Below are 25,050 nucleotides of genomic sequence, written 5' to 3'. Positions count from 1 at the left end.
TGCATGAAACGAGCCTCATCAAACACCTCTGCACCCATTCTGTCAGGAGATCGAAGCCGCTGCAGCAAGGAGTTGAAGGGTCGGGAACGATTCCGACCAACAGGGCACTTCAAGTCACTGAAAGCAGCAATCAAACCACAGTCATAGTTTCCCTGGAGTCATTAAAGAATTTTCTCCAGACGCTGAAACCCGATGTCGATGCTACACTGTTGTGAGCTCAAATGGGAGCCATACCTACCCCACCACCGACCAGCGATGTAAAAATCCCAGAAACTTGCAGTGAGGGCACAAAGGATTTAGACGAGTATGAAAAAGGGGAGAGGATGAGAATGGTTGAGACAGTGGAGCAGGGAGAAGAGGTTGAACAAAAGTTGCCCCTTACAAAGAAATCACAGAGGAGCCCACCGACCAACAAGATGAGGTTCTGGAGATTGTTAGACAAATAGGCGTGGAGGTGGCGCCAATCTCGATAGCTGAAATACCAGAGGAGATTCAGGCAGAGTCAACTCCCCTGGAAACGGCAACAGTGAATGAACGTATTGAGGAAGCCGAGCAACCCTTACTCACGCCTGAAGAAGTCGCAGCAAACTTAACGGCAAGGAATTCTGAGGCTGCTGATATGGATGTGGAAGAGAATAGAACTACGGGATGGAACTCTACTGAGATAGTAGAGAAAGCTACTGATGAAACACCGGAAAAAAAGAGAAGAGGAGCACCCTACTGAGAGGGTGGGAACAAGCCTTGTTAAGGGCATTGTAACAAACACAACTGCACCGGAGAATAGATAAGTAGTGATCGTGACAGATGAAAGAGAAGAGACTGAGGAGGCACCTCCCATAGATGAGACTGCTGGAGCAAGAGCTGCTGCCGTCCTTACTTATCAGCGGAGGCTAGCTAGAGAACAGACCTATGGGAGGAGGTCTACAGAGGAACAACCAAGGGGAATCCCTGGGCAGAGAGCAGGGGGGATGTAGACAGTCCAGCAAGGAGTGTTGTAGGACCTCCGCGTCGCAGAAGGAGGCTCCTAATTGATGAAGAACCTGAGGAAGAAGGCGATATTATCCTCACATTTATAGACGCACAACCTAGCTCTGGGCAGCCAGACCCACCTGCTGAGGTGGAGGACAATGAAAGGGACATGAGAGAGCGGAAAAGAAAAAGGACAGCTGTCGCTGCCCCAGTGAAAAAGAAGCCACGACAGGCCTCATCTGATACAAGAAGGAAGACAGATGATTGAGGAAGAAGAGGCGTTGAGAATGGAGCGCCGATCTAAGCGAAGGAACGATGGGGCGAGGAGTACGTCCGAGCAGAGGCTAGAAATGGCTTGTACACTGTGGACCAAGAAATTGAATGGTTAGAGAGAGACATTGGTGCTCCAAATGATATCCCAGAATTCAACGAGCAAGCCGCGTGGGAAGAAATGGTTCCGAGGGGTACTGAAGCTTACCAACTAACAACGTCCAGAGCTGACTGCATCCAAAATCCCATCCTCCGTCACAAATCTGCTAGGTCACGCCAACACTGCCGCCTCCATCACAGAAGCCGAACTATACTTTATGTGGTGTATGATGAAGAAGAGGAAGGTACATTTGGGATACTGGATAGCTAGGACTTGTCAGTCGATCTCCAGCCGTGTTGCCCACAATCTGAATGGCTATCATTTGCTATGGGCCATCTTCAAGAATTGCGTGGATACGACTGTGGTAGAAAGGATACCCAGGATTGCCTACTGTCCTAAACCAGAGTTGTTTTGTGTACAATTCCTTACGAATGTAGGCATCTTGGTACAGAAGGGTGGCATACTTCATTTCTATGAGGTGACTAGGCCAGGTTCACAGCCGGTGGGGGCTGTCAAAAAGAAAACTAAGAGGAAACAAGTGGAGTTGGTTGTGGCTGAGAATGAGAAAGAGAACAAAGCACGAACCGAAGCTGCCACATCCGCTCTGCAAACACAGGCCGAAGTTGATGTGCCTTCTACATCCGCTACACCTGCGGTGTCTCCTGGACATGCTAGACTGGTGGAGTTCGTGGGACACCTGGATGACTGGAGAGCAAGAATGGAAGGGCATATGGAGCGAATAGCTCTGAATACTGAGAGGATAGCCTTGAGCTCCGAGGCCCAGGCACAGTTGCTAACATCCCAGACGGAGATTCAAATGAAACACAATGAGAATGTTAGGACGTCGGTCTACGCGGTGCGAGAGATGGTGTCCCTAATGGCCAGAGAGTTAATCCCGCAGAGGCAAAGGGCTCCCCTGCACCCAGCCTAAGGAGCAAGCAGCAGAAGTCCGGCTGGACGTGATGATTCCCACCCCAAAACAGCTGACTCCAGAAGGGATCAGCCGAGAAGATGAAACCCCCCCCCCATTGACCAAGTAATTTTAGTTTTTGTTTTTAATTTTTATATATATGTGTCTGTCTTGTCTTCTTCACACTTAGCCTGGTGCCCAGTTTAAGTGTGAGAAGTTTGTTTCTTGTTTGTATGTTTTCTATGTCCAGTGTGTTGATTTCTCCCACTTAGCCCGATGCTCGGACTAAGTGTGGAAGTTTTTATTTGATAATAGGGTTTCTATGTTTTTAGAGTGTCTTTTGTTGCAACACTTACTACTCTTTTTCACTTTATCATGCTAGCTTGAGGGCAAGCTAAAATAAAGTGAGAGGGGAGAGTAGTGTGGAGTAATTGGACATAAGCATGACTTGACTTATCTATGTTTGCCTATTGTACCTGTTAAATCATCTGAGTCAACTAAGCAAAGCATGTTGAATCATAACTTGATCAGTTGATAGGACAGTTGGTAGGATAGTGAGTCATTTGAACGAAGCATGTCGAATCTGTCTATGTGGTTGTCCAAAGTATGCTAGGAAAACATGAATGAGCTAGCAAAAATAGAAGGCATAAAACCCTTAGTGAGAGTGAATGAAGAAGAAAAATGCATGTTGAAGTATGAGACCCCTCTTTCTAAAAGTAAGTTGAAGTCAGTCTAGATGAAGTGAGAACGATGGAAATGTCCAGATTTTAGACAACTGTGAAGCCCTCTAAAAGTGAGTTAGAAGCCAAAGTAGAACACTTTCTACTGAAATATAAAAATAGAGTGGTTGCCACTTGATGCTAAGAGGGAAATGACATAGGCTAGTAAGGACTAAAGGCAATAGGAAATAACCAGTTGGACCTCTTTCTTTTGAACCAGAAGAACTCGCCTCATTGTAAGGGCACCCCCTAGTAACCCAAAATTGAGCCTACTTTCGATTGCTCCCTTCTTTTGATACCATAAACCTGAATGACATGTGAGTAAGGGGATAGAATGGAGCATCTAACCAATTGGGGCTAGAAAGGATAGGAAGAAATAGTTACAGCCAAGATGGTAGAAAAAAAAGAAGAGAAAGAAAGAGAGAAAAAGAAAAGGGCATGCACTTATAACCTGACCCAGAAAAAAAGGGAAATAGTCGAATAAAGGGCAGGAGAAAGTGTCACCTGACCCTGAAAAAAAAATAAATTAAAAATAAAAAATAAAAATAAAAATAGTTTAGGCGGGGCAGAAAATGATGTAACTTGATCCTGCAATAGAGAGGTTAGATGAATAAGGCCAAAATGGCCAATGGATGTGTCCAACTTTGGGAAGTTTAAAATTGTAATAGGGAGGCTGCTCTAATTTTGTTCCCGAGTTCACATGTCTTTCGTTGTTTTCTTCAAGTTTTTATGAACTTATGACCCATAGGACCTTTACCTTTTTACATCATAACCCCTGGCCACATTACAACCCTAATAAAAGACCTTAAGAAGCTAGTTTGTGCCTATGGAACTCAAGCATCAGTGGTATGACAAAATAATGAGTGAATGGTCCTAACATCTCTGGTGAGAAATGAGTGACCGAGTGAATCTAATGGTTGGCTAGAGTAGGGACTATCTTAACGAACTGATAGACTGATCAGACTGAACAAAAGGGGATGGAAGAATTTGAGACTGCAAAATATTTGGAATGACCTTAAGCTTTTGGGGAATATTTCCAGAAGTTGAGTCAGTTTCAAACTTGGAGATGTAAATATTTGCTTAAGAGTCGTTTTCGAGCCAGTTATATGAATATCTGTTGAGTCTCTTTAGTTTTAGGAGTCGGTCAGGTACCCATGCATGTAACTTGCCCTTTTCTTGTTGTTCTTTCATACTTAAGGACAAGCATGGTTTAAGTGTGAGCAGTTTGATAGGGCTCGTTACAGGCATGGTTTTATAGGGGTTTATTACACTAACATTGTTGACAATGTGCGAAAAGTGATGAATCTGAGTGTGCAGGAGCTATAAAGGGTAGAGGCGGCAAGTTTAGGAACAACTTGATCAACTCGGAAAATAAGTGAAAAATTGGCCAGAAATGAAGATAAGTTGATCAGTTGCGTACAAGCAATGAAGCCTGCCTAGCCGAAAAGTTGATCAAGTAGAGTTCACCACATGAGGTGATGAGTCATATGAGAGAGAAGAAAAGATGTCATCTCAAGGGCAAAATTGTCAAGACATGATGGGCTTACCCTAGGGATTTGGGGCCAATGCCATCCTATAAATATGGAGAGAGCACACAAGAAGAGAGCTCGACACCATCATCACCTTCAGTCACTTCATTTTCACATTTTAGCATGGAGTAAGAAGTTAGCAGCAGTCGGAGTCGCCGGTTCCACCTCTACTTTCATCTCTTCATCCTCTCCAAGGAAGGGAGGACCTGGATCTGCCTAGAAGTCTACGTAGTTTGTGTTTTTCTTACACCCCGAGGGGTCAAAACAATTTCCATTCTGTTTTTAGTTCATCTTTTCCATAGCTTAGTTGCTTTTAATGTCTTTCTCCTAGTTGCTACTCTAGTTATATTTCTGTTGTTGATCGCTCTTTAAATCCTTGTTTGGAATTCTGTTTTAGTTACGTTTATCGAAGATTTTTTATGAAATGGAGTTTTTAATGCAAGTTGTTTTGGATCTGATGTTCTTTGCTTTAATTGTTTTCGTTGGTTTTAGTTTCGCCTTGTTTATGATTTTCCCATAGGTAGATTTACATTTTAGTTCGTCAACTTGCATGAGATTAGAGTAGAAGTTTTAGATCTGCTTTATTTACGTCGATTTCATATGGATTTGTGTTTAATTTGTTTGATTTCCGTTTTTATGTTTCTTGCTCTGTTTAGATATGCTTTCGTTGTTTTTATTTAGCTGCTTAGCGAAGAAGAAGGTAGTAGTTTGTTAGAATTGCAGTCTATGTTACCTTTTGTTGTTTATAGATTTTAGTAGTGCATCTATTTTGTGTCAGTGGTCCCAAGTTACTTTTACCCTTCCGTTCTTAGTCTAGTTGATCAAGTCACATGTTCCCTAGTTATGAGTCGTCTAGTCTAGCTTGATCAGTTTAGTTTAGTCAGTTGAGCAGTTCCTATTCCTTAGTTTAAACTTAACCCACTGAAAAGCGTTGCCACAGCCAAACCTCCCAAATGTCTCAAACACAACTCAACTCGCCTCCGTCTTTATGGGATTCGACTCTTACTTCCCTTTACTAGTCTATAGTATTGTGGGTTAAGGTTTTGAAAGCCCTGAGTCTCTCCGTTCGCATACCCAGCGACCAGTAGTTGTTAGCCGACTTGAACCATCTATTGTCTGACTTGATCAAGTTGCGCAGCTATACATGTTTTAATTTTCATGTGAACTCTGAGTACTTCTGAGGAAAAAAGTCTTTCAGTAGTAATCATCTTAAAAAATTTCAAGAAGAATGGAAGCCAAGGAACACATATTGCATGGAAAACTAGAATTAGAGGTCAATATATACATTCTACATAAGCTCAAATGCATGAAATACAGAAAACTAATGAATCATCATTCTAAATTTTAAATGCAGGGAGAAAAAAAAACAAACGCATGAGCAGTGCAAGGTATCAAGAATAACACAAATGCAGATATACAAAAAACTAATGATTTTTCATTCTAAATTTTAAATCCAGGGACAAAAAGTACAAAACCTCAACTACAGGAGCCATTCAAGGTTTCAAGAATAAAACTAATGGAAGGAATGACAAATTCAAGGTAAGAACACTTCGTTAATTGTGCACAGAGTGTTCATCTTCATAACATGATATAAGAGGAATGAAATGATTAAGAAAAGATAGGGAACATTCAGAAAAGAATAGATAAATATGGTATAGGAAGATAAAGATCATGGAGAATATGAATATCAATTAGGGAAGATGAAAGAAAGGGTTGAGAAACTGAACTATTTTTCTGGTAATATTGTGCTCTAATTTCGGTTGAGAGGGAAATGAAGTAACTGATTATGGGGGTGTTAGGAGAGGGGCATTTATAGAGCACGCTTTCTTCAGCATGTTGTTTAGAAACCATGCAAGTTCCCCATAAAAACATCATCATGAGAGACCTTTCACATAATAATCAGAAATAAATATTAGAAAATTAAATAAGATAATAAAAAGAACACTGAAAGTACTCATACAATTAGACTATTAGTTATTAATACAAATATTTACAAACTAATATAAACATTAATATAATAAATGGTTCTAAATCGTATATATCATATATATGCACAAATATATAAGTTAATAATAATTTTACAAAAATATTAAAAAAAAAATTAGCATGTCCAAAAATCGGCCCACTAAAATTTAAAAGTTTTCATCAATATAGCTTAAGTTAAGGCCCATTAAATTTATGCATTTATTAACTTATTCTTGTGTTATTTATATGAAACTAAATAAGTTTAAAAACAAATCTAAACCCTAACTTATAACAGCCGCCTCTCTCACTCTCTAGTCTGCAGACTGCAGTTAAAGAAGAGAGAAGAAGAAGAAGCCGTCTCTAACTCCTCACTCTACAATCATTACTCAAAAACCACCAGGGTGATAGTAGGCGTGGCTTCCCTGCAACCTACTCTACTATATCAACAACATAACAACATATGAACACATAAATAAATCAAGGTACAAAATACTCTGTATTTGCTCTATTGAGTGCAGATTTATTAATATACCTACTAAGATTCCTATCATCTATTTCTTGATTTTTCAAACGATAGTTCTCAAAAACTTGCTACCAATGCTCTAATATATATCTATATTTTTCAAAATTTTCTTTAATTATCTGATACTTTTAAAAATTAGCCATTTTATCAAAGGTTTCAAATTTTAAGTATGGGTGCACATTAATTACTACACCTGCTATCATTTAGATCACATACGTATTTATTTTATATAACCTATTCCAGCAAAGTAAGCATAATGTATATTACAAACAATTAGAATTGCTTTAAAGATGTTGATCTTTGCTGGTTAGCATATCAAATTTATAATGATTCACACATTCTGCAATTCTCTGTACAGAAAAAAAATTATACAATTATTTTTTCACATTTCTAAACTTGAAATTCTTTTAAATTTAAAGTAGCTAGATTTCAATTAATTACTGTCTGTTTTCTCCATTTTCTTTAGAGAAAGGAATTTTAAGGTTAGTATGGTGCCCACTCTCTGTCATTTTCTTTCTGTCATTTTCTGCATCTGAATATTATGTTCTCACATCTTGACTATATACCGATTCTTTTTCAGGGACACATTGCAAAGGATGTAAATAATGGATCACAAATATTATTATTACAAAACTACATTATTATATTTAATTTTCCTTAAAAACATGAATTTTATAGATATTTTTAAGTTGATAATCATGAAAGGTTTTAAATATGCATTTAATATGTGAAAACATTTGCATTGGAAACTGAAGAGTGAATCAGACAGCTTTTGAAGAATGGAATAAATATAGTATATTGTAATAGAATAGTGATTTTTTTATAAAGCCTATGCAAATATAACAGAAATAGGCTGCAACCTTATAGAGAATTATAAGTGCATACAAAACTAATCACAAATAAGATCCGCATTAACCAAACTGACTTTTACAATAAGATAATAAAAATTAAGCTAATATACTGGCAAAATTTCATGATATTTTCCGCCCAAATATGGGCCAAGTGGCACTTCTCTAAATTTTCCAAACAAGCTCCCCACGATTATAGATTTCATCATTAATTTAAGTCTTCATAATAACTGAAGTTGAACAAAACAAGTTTCAAGTTTCAACATTAATATTATGATCTGTTAGTCAGTTTTCTATATTGAGACTATTATTATTTGCTTTTTTTCACTTTGTAGACTAATCAATAATTACTCTATTATACTTAGCATTCCTTATTTTGTTCTCTTAGTCACTATTTTTTTGCTCTAATTTAATTACTTTTCCTTTTGATTATTGATCTCACACGTTGTTTATCTTATCGACTAGATTATTAAGTGCTATAATACATCATAAAAAGATTGATATTTGAATATATCTATACTATTAGAAATTTTATAAAATTTATCCAAATTATCAACAATAATTTCTAATGAAATAATTTCAAGTCATTTTTAGAATATTTATACTAATTGAAGTCAACTTTTCTACACAATACTCCCTCCGTCCCATAAAAATATAAGCAATCGATATGGCACCAGAATTAAGATAAAATTAGTAAAGTAAGAGAGATAGTGAGAATGGTAGTTAAAGTAGTGTTAATGGATAGTGCGATCCACATTATAGTAGTGTTTAATGTTGGTATAAGTTGTAAATAAGTTGATGTATATGGGTAATGAATTGAGGTAACTTTCCAAAAATAGAATGCACATGTTTTTATGGGACAGACAAAAGTGGAAAGTGCACATATTTTTATGGGTAGTGCTATTTAAATTTTAATATTTTTACTAAAAAGAATTATTTAAATAATATATTTATTGTTCGTTCGATTCGACCCCACGAATATAAATTTCTGGATCCGTCATTGATCTTTGAAGAATAATTTTTCATAAAATAAAAATAAATATGATAATTATATAACTTTAGCTCTTCATTTATCTCTCCCATTGGAAATACTTTTACTAAATATTATAGTAGTAGTAGTAGTACAGAGATATTATAACTCAGTGCATTCATGTATTGAATTGTTTAGTTCTACTACTATTATTTCAAAAAAGAAGAATTTGGTTGATTCTTGAACGGTATCATATTTTTTGTTATTTTAATGACGTTAGCTATAAGATTATATTATTATAATTATGAAGCATGTTAACCAATCACACAAACCATATTACTAATATATTTTCATTTGGTTCAGTTTTAGTAATAATAGATCGTATTTTATGGTTTAGTTTGATTTGGGGTCAAACTAAACTGTCCATCCCTAGTTAATTAAGTCCCAAGTCTGATTAATAATACTAGTAAAATTTTGTTTAATCTGTTCGACATAGCTCGTGTCCATTGTAGTGGAGCGAGTGATTATGAAACCCAAATAGTGGGATAACAAATATATGCCCAATTGCATTTAAACCAAACTTGGGCTAGTTTCAATTTAACCCAAAAACTTCAGATTTCGACCCAAACACTAATGTGAAGGATCCTGTATACATAAGATGCCACTGCTATTTTCCAATTTATAGGATGTCCCCAAGTCATTTCTGACAACCAAAAAATTAGATATTCTTGTATTATTACCAAACTCAAGTTTAAAATCGGTCTATATATCTAAGAAGTCATGAAAGAAATACTGGGCACTTCATGTCATAAAATAGATTTTTAGATGTCAAGGTCATCTCACGACTCTTATTTTTCTCAATGTACCCCTCTTGTCAATAAGGATTAATCCCTCTTTTTCCAACGGTCAGTGCATTAAGTTTAGGGGACTAACCCAATGATTTGCTTCATTCACGTGAGCATGGGCAGAGATTATTGCTTAGAACAAGGTGTTAAACCACCACAACAATCACATTGGTTTCATGCTTTTATTTTTTTAACGAAAGGGTTTTTTTTTTAAAGTACAGTGGAAGATATTTGCTAGTATATAAAATTTGAATCGTGTCACGAGATCTACTCTAACTCTTAGTGGCAATGATTTGCATTACATGGATGACCTCAAAACCAAACCTAACTTTCCCCTAACTTTCACAGATGGCATGAAATCCATAAGGCCATCCGCAACGCATCCCTTAGCCGTCTCTTATCTCGTCCCGGAGAGACGAGACGGATAAGAGACGGCGTTGCAGCCTTTCGTCTCTATTCCGTCTCGGAGAGACGCCTGTCCCGGAGGTACAGCTCGCGAAACGTCTCGCCACGCGCGTTGGTGACGTGGCTAGCTCCGGTTCGTCCGTGACGCCCACTCGACGGCCCGCGAGTGGGCATGGTTTTTATCCGAATTTTTTTTTGTTTTTTTTAAAATTCAGGAAAAATTTAAAAACAAATCCCAAAAAATATACTAGCCGTTTATAGGCATTTTTTGCAAATTTTTAATTTTTTTATTTTTTTAAGCCTTCAATCAGTTCTATAAATATCAAATCATTTCCACAAATTAATCCACTATAAAAATATGTATTTTTTATTTAAATTATGTATTTTTTATTTTTTTAGGATTTTATTAATGAGGTTTTTAATTTTTTTAGAATTTTAAGTTGTAATTTTATTTTATTTAATGAAGTGTGTTTTTATTAATTGAATTTGTTGGAAATAAAAATAAAAAATGAAATTGAATGAATAGTTAAAGGATGAGATGATTAAGAGATGGTTAAGAGATGGAGGGTTGCAGGTGTTGTCTCTTAGTTAAGAGATGAATAAGTAAAAAGTACAGTGGGACACATGAATAGTTAAGAGATGAGACGGTTAAGAGACAGCGTTGCGGAAGACATATGCTTCTTGGGAAGTGCATGTATCAATAAGCCCTTTCCTAGTTAGGCAATGAAGATGGAATCCACGTCAACACACTTTTTCACGCAATTTCACAAATAAAGAGACCAAAACCGGCATTCTATATTTGCTAACATCCGTCATCTTATCTTTTGTTCATGGGTAGTGGCAAATATTATGATGCTACTTTATTCGGAAGGATGATTGCAAATTGTTTTTTAATTACAACTATCTCATAAAATCTTACCTTGAATTCCTCTCCAATATGACTAATTAAGAGTATAATACTTTCCATAAATTACCTTTTCATATAACATTAGAAACGAGACGATGAAAGTCTTAATAAAGGGTTATTTTCATCAAAGAAAACAAGTCTAACCCAAACGGACCAGGGTACGAAGGGACAACAATGACAAAGTTTGATTTTTCTTTTTTGTCTGTTTTTAATATATTGGGGGAGTTAACATCAATTACATCATGGGACAGGTTAATTTGACCCAAAAGACGCAAGAATAAAGTGTTTTGTGGTTCATTTCTAAATTGTTAGTATGGGCCGAAGTTGAGTTTGTAATAGGTGCCTCTAAAGATTCCTTATGGCCACCAATTGACCGTCATCAAAATGCCTCAACACTATGTTAATAATTTACACTCCGAAAGGAACTATATCAGTCGATTCTTGCTCATATATTTATAACATACTTGCTCATATATTTATAACATACTTTAATATGAGGTATAAATCTTACTTGTTGTTGTATTGTTTGATTCTAACGGATTGATCGTATCAACAATTGAATTCATCACTATTGCTATCCGTGCGTATTCTGATTTGATGCATGAACTATTCTTCGATACAATCGTTCTACCAAGAAAGCTAGGAAATTCTTTCTACATGGTATTATCTTTTCCTCATTTCTCTCAAAGAGAATTTGTTTTTTATAGTTCCATATATATACTCTACTATAAATAATATACTCCCCTGTCCAATTACAAAATGCAACGTTTTCCTTTTTAGGTTGTCCCATTAAATATGAAACGTTTCCTAAAATGTAAACATCTCTATCTCTACTTTTTCATCTCTCTTATTTTACTCTCTTTTCATTAACTCACAAAATAACACTGCATAAAGTACTCCCTCTGCCCCCCAAATTTTGTCATAGTTTAACCGGACACGGGTTTTAAGAAATATGATGGAAAGTGGGTTGAAAAGTTGGAAGGATGTGGGTCCTACTTATAAAGTACTCCATCCGTCCTACAAAAGATGTCACACTTGTGGGACGACACAGGATTTTAGGAGGTTTGTTTTGTGTGTTAAATGGAGAGAGAAAATATAATATTTATATTAATATGAGAGAGATCTTTTTCATAAATAAAAATGTGTCATCTTTAATGGGATAGACTAAAAAGGAAAGTGAGACATCTTTTATAGTTTTATAATAAAATGTGAGTGGGAATAAGTTAGTGGAATGTGGGGTCCGGAATGTAATCAAATGCAAACTCTAAATATTATACAAACTTCAAACTATGATCTGGATCGTTAGAAAATGTCAACAGATGACAAAATAGTAGCAACATAAAATGTCAACACAATGTCAATGGTTGATGCTGTGTTGATATTGTGTTGACAGTGTGTTGACATTTTCCGTTGCAACTATTTTGTCATCTATTGATATTTTTTAACGGTTCAGATCATAGTTTGGAGTTTGTACAATATATGAATTTGCATTTTATCACTATCATGTGGGGTCCATTACCAAAAATGGTAAAAAGTGAAATGTGACAAATTTTGTAGGACGGACGAAAATGGAAAAATGTGACAAAATTTAAGGGACGATGGGAGTAATTGTTACATGGGTCTTGAGCCAATATTTATTAATTAATCCACTGTCCTACTCTAATCCATTATCTTTTACTTTATAAAGGATCTCCAAACGTGATAGTGAAATGCAATTTTTCTGATTTTTTTTATGGCTTGGGCCTTGGTGAAAACTAAGAAAACCTATAAAGTATAAACCATCACTACTTTGGAATTTCCCATTTTTTTCTTTTTCATTTGTCAACTTGTCTTATCCAAACCAAGCCCTTACAAACCCAAGGCCATAAAACTCCAGCCATTCTATCATGAGAGGCCGCAATTGATGGGAGGCATAAGTTGAAACAACAACTTATAAGAATTCAATGAATTTTTCTTTAGTGCCCCCAATGATTCACCTAAAAGTCCCTTTCCTTGTCACAACCCACAAGCTCATGCACTTGAAAATCTCTTTTCTAAATTAGTGGAGTATTTTTTTTTTCCATATTTTGATGAAGTAGAAAATTGAAAAAGAAACAAACACAATTAGTGGGACCATTAGATTTTGGGGGGTTGGAATTTGATAAAAAAAAACTCTCTCTCACCTCTTCTTCTCCATCCAAAAGAATGTTGAAAAAGCGAAAGTAGGCCACAAGTGGGATGCATATTGTTCTAAAAAGAAATTATGTATGTTCAACTCTTCTCGTATTGGTCTAAAAAGTTGACAAAAATAAACGGAAGGTCACAAAATGCCTACAATAAACAAAATAGGTTCACTGTTGAAGGATTAAAATTTTGAAAACTACACCATTTTAAAATTAAAAAATATATATATAATCTAAATTCTAAAAAAGTTACACATCGATCGAGGAAGCGTGCCAAATTTCTTCACTATATGAGATCATGTAGAAGTTTCTAGTGAAAGCATCTCCAGTGGCAGTCTTCCGGTAGGACGTCGGGTCGGACGTGCGGAAGGGCGTTGGGGACGTCCGCCATTGGAGCGTCGAAGGTCGGATACGGACGTCCCGTGAGGACGTCGGGTGTCCTCGGACGTCGGCGCGACGGGCGGGCGGACGTCCCTCCCGTTTTTAAATTTTTTTTTTTTAAAACTCTATATATACGGCTCGTATTCTCGGTCAAATTTTATTTCCGTAAATGTAAATTGTTTTATTTGTAAATGTATGATTTTTTTTATTGCGGGATGTCCTAGTGGGAAGGGCGATGGGAAGGGCGGATTGTGCAGTGGATGTCCTAGTGACGTGGCAGTGGGATGGGAAGTCTTAGTGACGTGGCAGGAGGTGTTTTTGGGATGTCCTAGTGGATGTCCTAATGGGACATCCGCCCACTGGAGATGCTATGAAGTTAATCTTCGCAAATAGAGGTGTATCGACTTTGAAATTCTCGGAACAGATCTGTTGCACCTTGTGATTGGTTGTCGCGGGTGGCTATGGCCTAGGGCCTAGGGAGGTAGAGGCATCCACCATTATTTCATCGGTAGTTATTTATATTGCCTACTTTAATCATTGATTGTTACAGTAAGTGTTGGGCTACGAATTACCACATTGGATGAGTGAGGGAGAGTGGAAGCTATATACAGTGTAGTCCAACTGCAATTAGTTTGAGGTCATTTGGAGATGACCGAAAAAAAAATCTATGTGGGCGTGTCTTGACCCAAAATGTATAATTTTAAACTATTATGCAGTCGACGGTCCTAACAAGTGGTATCAGAGCCGCGATGACTTGAGTCGGGCTAGAGATGACCCATGTTCGAGTTGGACCCATGATTACTCAAGTTCGAGTTAGGCCCATAATACTCGATGTATCAACTCTGTTTCCAATATAGTAGTACTATATGCTTACAAAAGAAGATTGGTATTTAGAATTGGAGAAAATGATTCTAGATGATTGTTGAAAACTACTAACAACTATTTCCTCCGTCCTATAAAAATAGTCTTCTTTCCATTTTGGTCCATCCCACAAAAATAATCCCTTTTAATTTTTGGCAAATCATTTCTATTTTTATAAGATGAGTCTCATTCTCCACTAACAATACTCCAATCATTTTATCTTTTTACATCTCTCCTATTTTACTATTTTCATATTAAAATGTATATCATCTCAAATGTTCTAATTTTTATAGGACAAATGAACACTAAAACATTCTAAAAACCCCGTTGAATCATATCAAATCTCCACACTACCCATACCCGTTGTCGGTCCCCTTAAACGTCTTTTTTTCTCACTTTGAGCCTGTAGTAATGATTTTGCTTTGCAACTTTTCTCCTATGTGTGAGGAATTTTTTTAAAAGTAAAATCATACTCTTATTAATTTATATTGTTTAAAGTCCTAAATTTCACTTCAATATTCAAATTACTTGGGTATAGAAAGATTCATTGTCGGGAGTCAACCGCGCATCTAAAAACCTTTTAGTAAACTGTAAGTTTCCATACAATGTTCACATCAATTGCTAAACTAATCTTTCTACTAACAATTAAACTAATGATGTTATTCCTAGATGTAAATGTGTGAGAATATATGGATCTGTAAATTTTGTGATTCAATATCCCTGGCACGTAATATTGCTGTTTTATTCAATAAATACATATCTAGTGATTCAAAAAATAATTCTATTATTATCAAAATTCGTATGCAGATTTTATGCACATGTAATGAATATTTGTGTATACATATAAAGGATTACACCATGTAATAAAAATTATTCAAAAAATGTCATTATAGGGTATAGTCTTTTTTATACATACAAAATATTCAATACAAGTTGCAAAAAATATTCATTGTTATTAGTTATTCACAGTGGCGAAGCCACGTCAGGCCAGAGTGCTTACATATATAGTTATAATATATAATATAGTCTTGGTGCAGATGGTTGGACGAGATGCCTTACATTTCCATGGCAGAAGAGTGTTCGAACCTCATGAGAATTGTTTTTCAGTAGCACTTAAGTTTTTATTGTTTTCCTAATTTTACCATAAATTTATGTGTTTTTTTGGCCACTGTTTGTTTAATTTTATATTGTTTCACTTGTTTATTCTTATTGTTTACCTATTTTTACTCTTAAGTATATGAATAGTATTGATTTAAGAGATCATAAAATAATGACTTTTAGTGTAATTTAAGAATAAAAAGTAATTTTTTGTTCCATAAATATATAAATGTATTATAGTATGATCTTTTCGTCTTCTAAATATTTTTCTCTCACTATCAATTTTTCTCATAGTTCCTAAATATTGTTTATGTCGCAACTGATTTTGAAGAGGATAAAACCAAAATCAATTTGTAACTATTAATATAATTTGGACCCCCAAATATAAAAATATGACTTCAACCGTGGTTATGCATATGCATATCAAACTCTTATAATTTTAACCCATCCAAATATATAAACATATATTCTATTACCAAGTTTTTCTAAAAGTACTATATATAATTAATCGAGATGAAAGTGTGGATCACCATTTTACTTTGTGTACGCTTGACTCACCCACTCAACTTTTTAATTATCAAATGTATGGCATCTTTTATTTTACCCCTTTAAAGTTTAAACGTTAGTATATACTATATACGGAGTATTTGAGTAAAATGAAAGTGAGGAATAGGGAGACAAATTAAGAATGATTACTAACAGAAACGCATTAACTAAATTTCATTTTATTGATCAAATTTATTTTTCACCTGTATGTGCAGTTGGCAAACGTGCTTAAATAAAAATTGTTGCCATCAGTAATGGGCCATCAGATTTAATATGACACGACTCTAGATTTAATTCTACGATATTATGGGAGATGCTAATATGATATCCCATCTTTCAATCCCCACTACATAGAATTTTACATTTTTTTTGTTAAAATATATTTTTTAAAATTTAATTACTAGAATTTATGAATATTAGTACTATACGATTCTTGCATTCAATTAATTATTAATTATAAGCACTAAAATACCATTAATATACTCCACATTTTCAGATTTGAAGTAGTTAATCAACAATGTTCTTGATAGTAAAAAACTTTATATCCATACGGACCATACTCACCCAACCAGTGGTGGAGTCTATGAGTAGACTTAGAGGTATGTTAAATGGTGATCACACACAATCATCGAGATGATCCAGCCTTTTTGGATCAAGATATTTTTCTAAAGTACTATATATAATTAATTGACACTATATGCGTGTATAAATGATCACGTCTATGAGTAGACTTAGAGGTATGTTAAATTAAAAGAAACCGTGATTGATTAGCTATAGCCTATAGAACTATAGTACTAGACAAAAGAGTGGTTTCTAATTTATGGTTAAACTATATTTTACTCCTCTAATTATAATTATTAAAAATTGTAATTATTCAAAACATGTTACATACATAAAGTATGTATGAGTGAACTGGAATCTGAACAGACTATTATTTACAAATCGGATGTTCGTTGCATGTAGTTGAGGAAAAAATTGGAAATCTTATAATTTTCCTAATCTATTAATATTAAATATGTTGACAAGGCCGACGGTGTTTGTGAGTCAATTATTTTCACCAATTATTTCTAAAATAAATCTTAATTTATAAGTGTCTTCCCCATGTGACAACATGAGATCATCTATTTAATGAAAATCTTAAACTAAAAAATAAAGAAAGTTGTGATATTTGACTCAATAATTTCTATTGCACTTGCAGTAACATGGATCAATATTATTGCCTTAATATTATATAAATAATGTGTGTGAGAGATTTAATGAGTGGCTATTTTTGGTACAAATATAATTAGGCATGCACACGGTTCGAAAACCGGCGGTTCACGGTTCAAGATTTCCTTGAACCCGAACCGGCCAGCCATGGTCCCCGGCGGTTCCGATTCAAAAAACCGGCGGTTCAAAACCACCGGTTTTTTATCGAAACCGCTGGTTCCGGGGGCGGTTTGAATTTTTTTGTTTTTGCATTTATTTATTTATTTATTTATGAAATTTGCGTAAATAAAATTCAAAAAATCAAGATGAAAATTGCAATTTTATTGAGATAACAAGTTACAACAATTACAAATCACAAAAAACTTGAAGTCTTGAAGTCTTAAACAAAAAATTTAAATGCAACGAGACTACTAGTCTACAACGACGCTAATTACAAATTACAAAAAAGACTTGAAGTTTTGAGCAATAAATTTATAAGTATATATACTCTCAGTCGGCGAAGGAGATGTTTCTACATAACTAAATTGAGGACACATTTAGCAATTCAACCTTAAATGTTGAGTTTAGTCTAACAATCAACAATTATAGTAGAATTGTCAAAAGTTTCTCGGATTTAGCCTTATAGAGAAATCTATTTCACCGACTAGAGTATATACAAATACAATTATTTAATTGTATTTGCATATTTTTAAAGTAGAAACAAATGAAAAAAAAAAGAAATAAAGGAAAAAGGACTTGAGCCCAACTTAAATTTAAAATTTAAGTTGAGGTGCCTACGTATCCCCAATGCTCATTTGCATTAGGGAATCAAAGCCCACGTAGTTCTCTTACCTTACTTACCTATTTGGGTTGGCCGGCGATTGACGGTTGGCCTACGATTCATCCCCGGTGAATTCTTCTTGTGATTCCTCCTGACGATCATCCCAATCATTTTCTTGTTCTCTGACGTCAGCTTTGGCCCAATCATTAAGTAACATCACAACTTTCATATTTTTCGCGGATAGCTTACTTCTTGATTCATCTGAAAGTGTACTCGACGGCGACAGTGGAAGCCGGAACTGAAAAAATCTCCTTGGCCATTGAAGCAAGTATGGGAAAATCTTTCTCGTGTGTTCCCCACCAATTGAGGACGTCGATTTGGGCGGGAGGAGTAAGACCTTCATCACCAAAGGAAAAGAGTTAATCGAAATATAAATCTACCTCACTTACCATACCTGAGGACGACCTTCCACCGGTGTTGTAGTTGTATAGGTCGGCTAATTGGGATTGCGCATCGGGGTCATCATAATCGGTTTGAAATGCGAAGCCAAAGTTATGTTGTTGAGGAGGGGTAGATCTTCTGACTTGGTGGGTACTGTTATACTTGGTTTCATATTCGGTGTAGAGAACACGCAAGTTAAACTCGAAGGTTTGTTCGATAATTGACCGGTCCGGGAGGTTTATTTGAAATGTTTCTGTTAGATTTACTCCACATTGGTCATTGGTATCCGCTTGCAATGCTTGAAGTGGAACAAGACCTTTGCAATAAAAAACACCGTTGGAATCTCACTGAAATACTTAAGCCATTTTTCAATCATATAATATAAAACACTCATCAATTCAGGAGAAGAGGAAGCATTTTTCATTGCAGTTTTAAAACCAAGTGATATATACATGCAATGCTCTAAAACACGAACAACAGTGCAATAATAAACACCTGATAATTCAACAGGCGCATTTTTGAAATATTTGAACAATTTAAATAAAGTCACGCTATGATCCCAACAACTATGCGACAGATATAAATCAGAAACGGGATAGGTTCTAAAAAAATCACACAAAGAATCTTTATGCGTCAAAGTAAAATTCAGACAATCATATGTCGAATTCCATCTATGAGAAACATCCATGGTAAAATTCGTATATCTTACCTTCTTTTGATGGCAATACTTCTTCCAAGCTTTGCCAATAGGCGGCTTTTGATGGATTAATCTAACTGCAGTTCTAATAGGACTAACATGTTTTTGCCATAATTCAAGCGCATCTTGTACACATAAATTCAAAATATGACATATGCATCTTTGATGAAAATACTTACCACCAATAATCGGAGCACAAGACGCAATCAAATCATTAATACTTGCAGTGTTAGCAGTTGCATTATCAAAACCAACAGAAAATATCTTTTTGCATAATTGAAATTCATTCAAAACTTGAATAATTAAAGAAGCAATTTCGGGTGCAGTGTGTGGTGTCTCAAGTTCTCTAAAACCAATTAAACACTTGTTCAAAGTCCAACTATTGTCCACAAAGTGAACCGTAATGCCCATGAATGAATGTCTATTAAAACAATCAGTCCATTCATATGAGCAAATGTTCACTTTGTGTCCCAAGTTGAGTAAATAACGTGATAATTCAACTTTTTTCTCCAAACATTGTCTAACGGTAGATCGTTGAACGGTCATTCTACCTACTCTTTTGATAGCTACGTTTAAACCACTTTGCATAGTAACCTCAAATTTTTTGTCATCATAAACATTAAAAGGAAAGTGCTTCATTGCAGCCCATATAGTCATAACGTTAGCAAAAATAATTTGATCATATTTAAAAAGAGGCATACCTGACAAACCTGAGCCACCGGGTTGGAAGTTTAGTTAGGTTTGGCTGGAGGCAATGCCACATTCTACCGGATGCTTTGTCACCAAATGACGACGGAGGGTGTCTTATCCCCCACCACTCGCAAATTTGTAGACTTTATCACAATAGTTACAATATGCATGAAACGCCGATGTCTCTTCTTAAGAGAGCGGATCATTAGACTTGGAATTACCACCGGGACCTTCTTGTAGTGTTTAACAAAAATATCAGATTTCAAAGCTTTTTTAGTGGGTGGAGGGGGAGGCATGTCCTCATTTTCGCCGGTGCTAGACGGAATACGGGAATGAGATCTATCATCATTGTTGTCCGAGTCCGACGATATAGACACGTCGTACTCGTCATCTTGTTGTTGGGAACTACCACCGCCCCTCCCCCCACCTCGATGCATTTCAGCGAGTAGCATGGTCATCTTATGATCTTCTTCTATCTATAAATATTATATAAGTTGAAGTTTTAATTAGGAACACAAAAAAAATTAAAAAACTCAATCTTTTGAAATTATGAATTGTAAAAATAATTTTATTTTTTAGAACTCACTTGCATGCGTTCAGCTGCCACTCGGGAAACCTCTTCCATAACTTCTCGACGACTAGGTCGCTTTGATCTTTGGGGACGACTACTTTGATCTTGGGCAATTCCTTTGCCCCGATCACCACGTCCCTGTCCACCACGAGAAGAAGACTTAATGCAAAATGAAATTAGTATGGAATATGGAGTATTGAATAAATGGTAAATTACGAACACAACAACAAATATAGTAGTAAACAACTTGAGCAATTAGAGAGAATGAGGAGAGAATAGAAAAATTGAGATTGAGAAGGAAATCCTTGTTAACACAAGAATGGGGTGAGTAAAAATGATGGGGGAAGTAGAGTATTTATAGGAGTAAAATTGGAAGAAATAAAAAAAATCGAATTTCAAATTTTGGCCGGTTTACCGCCTGAACCGGCGGTTCAGTCCACTGTTTCTGACGGAAACCGCCAGTTTTTAGCCGAAAACCAGCGGTTTCTGACCGATTTTCAGGCCTATACACTGCCACCTATACGCTGCCACCTCAAAAAGGTGTTGAACCGTCGGAAACCGGCGGTTTACGTCAGAAACCGGCGGTTTACGTCAGAAACCGCCGGTTTTCGGTAGAAACTGGCAGTTTCTGACGTAAACCGTCGATTTTTCTGCACACCTAGCCTGAAAACCTACGCCCTAGCCGGAATCCCACCGTTGGAACAGCTTAACCTCCGGTTTTTCTGCCACTCGGGAAACCTCTTCCATAACTTCTCGACGACTAGGTCGCTTTGATCTTTGGGGACGACTACTTTGATCTTGGGCAATTCCTTTGCCCCGATCACCACGTCCCTGTCCACCACGAGAAGAAGACTTAATGCAAAATGAAAGTAGTATGGAATATGGAGTATTGAATAAATGGTAAATTACGAACACAACAACAAATATAGTAGTAAACAACTTGAGCAATTAGAGAGAATGAGGAGAGAATAGAAAATTTGAGATTGAGAAGGAAATCCTTGTTAACACAAGAATGAGGTGAGTAAAAATGATGGGGGAAGTAGGGTATTTATAGGAGTAAAATTGGAAGAAATAAAAAAAAATCGAATTTCAAATTTCGGCCGGTTTACCGCCTGAACCGGCGGTTCAGTCCACTGTTTCTGACGGAAACCGCCAGTTTTTAGCCGAAAACCAGCGGTTTCTGACCGATTTTCAGGCCTATACACTGCCACCTATACGCTGCCACCTCAAAAAGGTGTTGAACCGTCGGAAACCGGCGGTTTACGTCAGAAACCGCCGGTTTTCGGTAGAAACTGGCAGTTTCTGACGTAAACCGTCGATTTTTCTGCACACCTAGCCTGAAAACCTACGCCCTAGCCGGAATCCCACCGTTGGAACAGCTTAACCTCCGGTTTGAACCGGTGAACCGCCGGTTACGGTTCGTGATATTTTTGAACGTGAACCGGCGGTCCGATTCGGATTGTGCATGTCTAAACATAATCTTCAGGAAACAAGGCGAGTATATCGGGAGGGTGTTGTACAGATAAATATTTTGCCCCATTACAATAAATTCTGTATTTTAAAATTGGGTAGTGATAATCGTACATAATTGTACGTACATAATCGAACTTTTTTCAACATTTTATATTGAAAATCGATTTATAAACATTAAGTGATTTAAAATAAATTTTATACTAATCATTTTTCATCACTTTGAAAAAAATTTGAAATTTTAACTAAAATATTTGTATATTTAAGAAAAAATACTCTTTTACAAAATATTGTATAATTAATTCGAATCAAGCTCGAAATCATGTTACTAATTGACATAAAATAAAGAGCATTAGCGATAGTAACAGCCGAGCCTAAAATTCCTCCTGCCACATCAGCATGCTCTTCCTACAGCCTAGCCATCCCACAGCCCAGCCCAGCCCAACCCTCCCATTTAAGACATTTTATCAAATTAATATCAAATACAAAATTAATTGGTGTTTATCAAATATTAAAAAAAATAAAGGGCAATGAGTTGTATATATAGAGTAGAAATAGAAAATACGAAAATAAAAAAAATGAAAAGTCTGCTCGGCTGGGGGGCCGGGCGTGCAATAGGCGTCCAAGCCACCGCCCAGCCACTCTAGCCCAACCCGAGCTCTCGGGCTTCTCTCTCCTCTTCTCGGCTAGGCTCATGCAATAGACGCCGAGCCAACAGCCGAACCGCACGGCGGTGGCTGCGACGCCTATTGCTATTGATCTAAGAGAGGGAATAAAATAAGAGAGATGAAGAGAGAGTAAAGTATAGGATGGAATAAAGTTTTTGCCAAAAAAAAGGAAATGACTCAACTATCTTGGTACAAAACAAAAAAGAATACGATTGTGTGTGTGACTTGGCCAAGCGGTAGAGAGGTTAATGCCTGAGGCCAAAGGTCTCAGGTTCGAGTCTTTTGGCGCGACATTTAAAATTAAACTCATTTACCCATAAAAAAGGAGGAATACGACTTAACTATCTTGGAACGGAGGGAATAATTTTTAAGGAGCTAAATAAATTTTTCAAAGTTTAAAAACGTCTGATGCTATTTTTATAGTCTAGAAATTGCAAATATGCGAGCACCAAAGTATGAAGACTAAAAATATAGTTAACTCATTGTTAATATTGGATGCAGTTTATTAAGAGAATTTTTTTTGTGAACTCTCTCGTACCATAAGTTCCAAAAGATAATTATTCTTCTTATTAATAAAAGGTATTAAAAATTATTGTTCTTATATATAAAAATTATTGTTCTGGTGATTAAAGTTACGATTTGGTAAATAGAAAATTACACTTTTTTATATAATAATGATTGTTGTAAAAATAGCTATTATATTAATAAAAATTAATTTTTAATAAATAGTAAAATGGATATTGACGCCTAATATCACAAAACTTTTAAAAAATTACGAATTTTGAACTTTACATATAATATCACGAACTTTAATAGTAGTAGTTGTTTAATTTTTCCCATCAGCAACAAAATCTGGCTACATTTCGTTTGTTATTATATCACATAAGATATGGTTAGCACTGAAAAAATGATAGTGATGTGATTAAAAAGTCCCTATAATCCAGATATGGTTATCCATTTCATTTTAATGTTATTGAATTTTGTTGCTTGTAAAAAAAATTAAACAACTATTACAGTTTGTGATAGTATTATATGTGAGTTTAAAAGTTCGTGGAAAAAAACATTTTTTTAGAAAGTTTCATGATATTAAGCGCCAATATCGGGTCAGGTATATATTCTAAAAATAATTGTTTTAATAAATAAAAGTATTATACTTTAGAAAATCCAATTAAAGTTTGTATATATTATACTTATAAAATAATTTTAAATAATGTGATACTAATTGAGAACACAGGCGGACACACCCCCAGCCCCAGGGTATAGGGACTTGTACTTCTTTGTCATTTCCTTTTATCGTTATTTTTGTTGAAATTGTCTAAAATCATTTTTAACCCTTAATAAAATAATGTAACTAAAGATCAATTGTCATAAAATGCAGCTATGAAGGGCTAAAATTATAAAAATAAATAATCAAAGAAAAAGTGCTTCAAGAGTTAGACTGAGAAAAGAAGAAAAAAATGTCAAAAGGAAAATAGAAAGTAAAGAAAAATTCGAAAAAATAATTTTACATAAACATAACTGTAAGTTAGATTAGTGTATTGTACTACTAACTTCAAATGAGATTTTTTATATAAAATTAATATGTATATAACTGTTCGATTATAAGAAATTGAGTTAGTAATGCCTCTAATGACATATTTTTCTCCATCTGCCTATATTTGAGAAATGATTCCATTGACCACTTGATCATGTTGGTTAGTAGAAGCAATTAGAGACACGAAATAATTGTGGTGTGCGTAAAATGTATATTTGAAAGTTTGTAGTGTTGTGTATAACATGTATATTTGAGTTTACGTTAATTGGTATTAGTTAAATGTCGTGAATTTTAGATATAAAGCCTTTATAATAGTAATAGATTGAATTTAATTAGTAATTTTACTTATTTTCTACTTTTAGTTAATTTAAAAACTTATAGTTTTACGGTGAATGTTTTTATTGCTATAACTATTATAGATTAAAGTTTATAATAAGATTTGATATCCTAATTTAAAAATTTATTAAATTTCATTAATGAGACAATCATATAGTATGTATTAAACATTCAAAATTAAATTTAGTTAGTGTTGAGATCCCCAACGAATTCGGTTGCACATGCACTGTGATACCGCCAATCTCACACGCGTACGAACGAAAGAATAAAACACATAACGATGTAACGTGGTTCGGTGAAAAAACCACCTACGTCCACGGAGAAGATGACCGGAATCTTATTGATGAACAACTCTCAATTACAATGAACTCACACTCACAATTCAATTACTCCAAACTAATCACAAGCTAGAGCAATAATCTCCTAATTGTGTATGTGTATTGTGTGTTTTTCAAATCTGCTTTTCAACTGAAACTATCGAGCTATATATATGTGTGAAGAACAAGAAATAACCAACCAACTGATTTCACATTCCAAAAAACAGTTATAACCGCTGATTCCCAACGGCTAGTTCCAGCTCACCAAACCGAGCTCCTTTCTTGATCTCTTCCTTGAGCTCTTCCTTGAGCACCAACGGCTCTATCACTCGACTGAGTCAGTAGCTTG

At 35.4% G+C, this 25,050-nt stretch overlaps 1 long non-coding RNA gene across 1 annotated transcript; it reads left to right on the top strand.

Moving 5' to 3' along the window:
• The first annotated feature begins 6,756 nt into the window (after positions 1–6,756).
• On the top strand, positions 6,757–8,207 carry LOC121794046. The gene is made up of 2 exons (XR_006049221.1): positions 6,757–6,944; positions 7,566–8,207. It is a non-coding gene; the product is annotated as an uncharacterized LOC121794046 (long non-coding RNA).
• The last annotated feature ends 16,843 nt before the right edge of the window (positions 8,208–25,050 follow it).

Source organism: Salvia splendens, chromosome 3, assembly GCF_004379255.2.
Source record: "Salvia splendens isolate huo1 chromosome 3, SspV2, whole genome shotgun sequence".
Taxonomy (NCBI): domain Eukaryota; kingdom Viridiplantae; phylum Streptophyta; class Magnoliopsida; order Lamiales; family Lamiaceae; genus Salvia; species Salvia splendens.
This window is presented reverse-complemented; position numbering and strand designations above follow the sequence as displayed.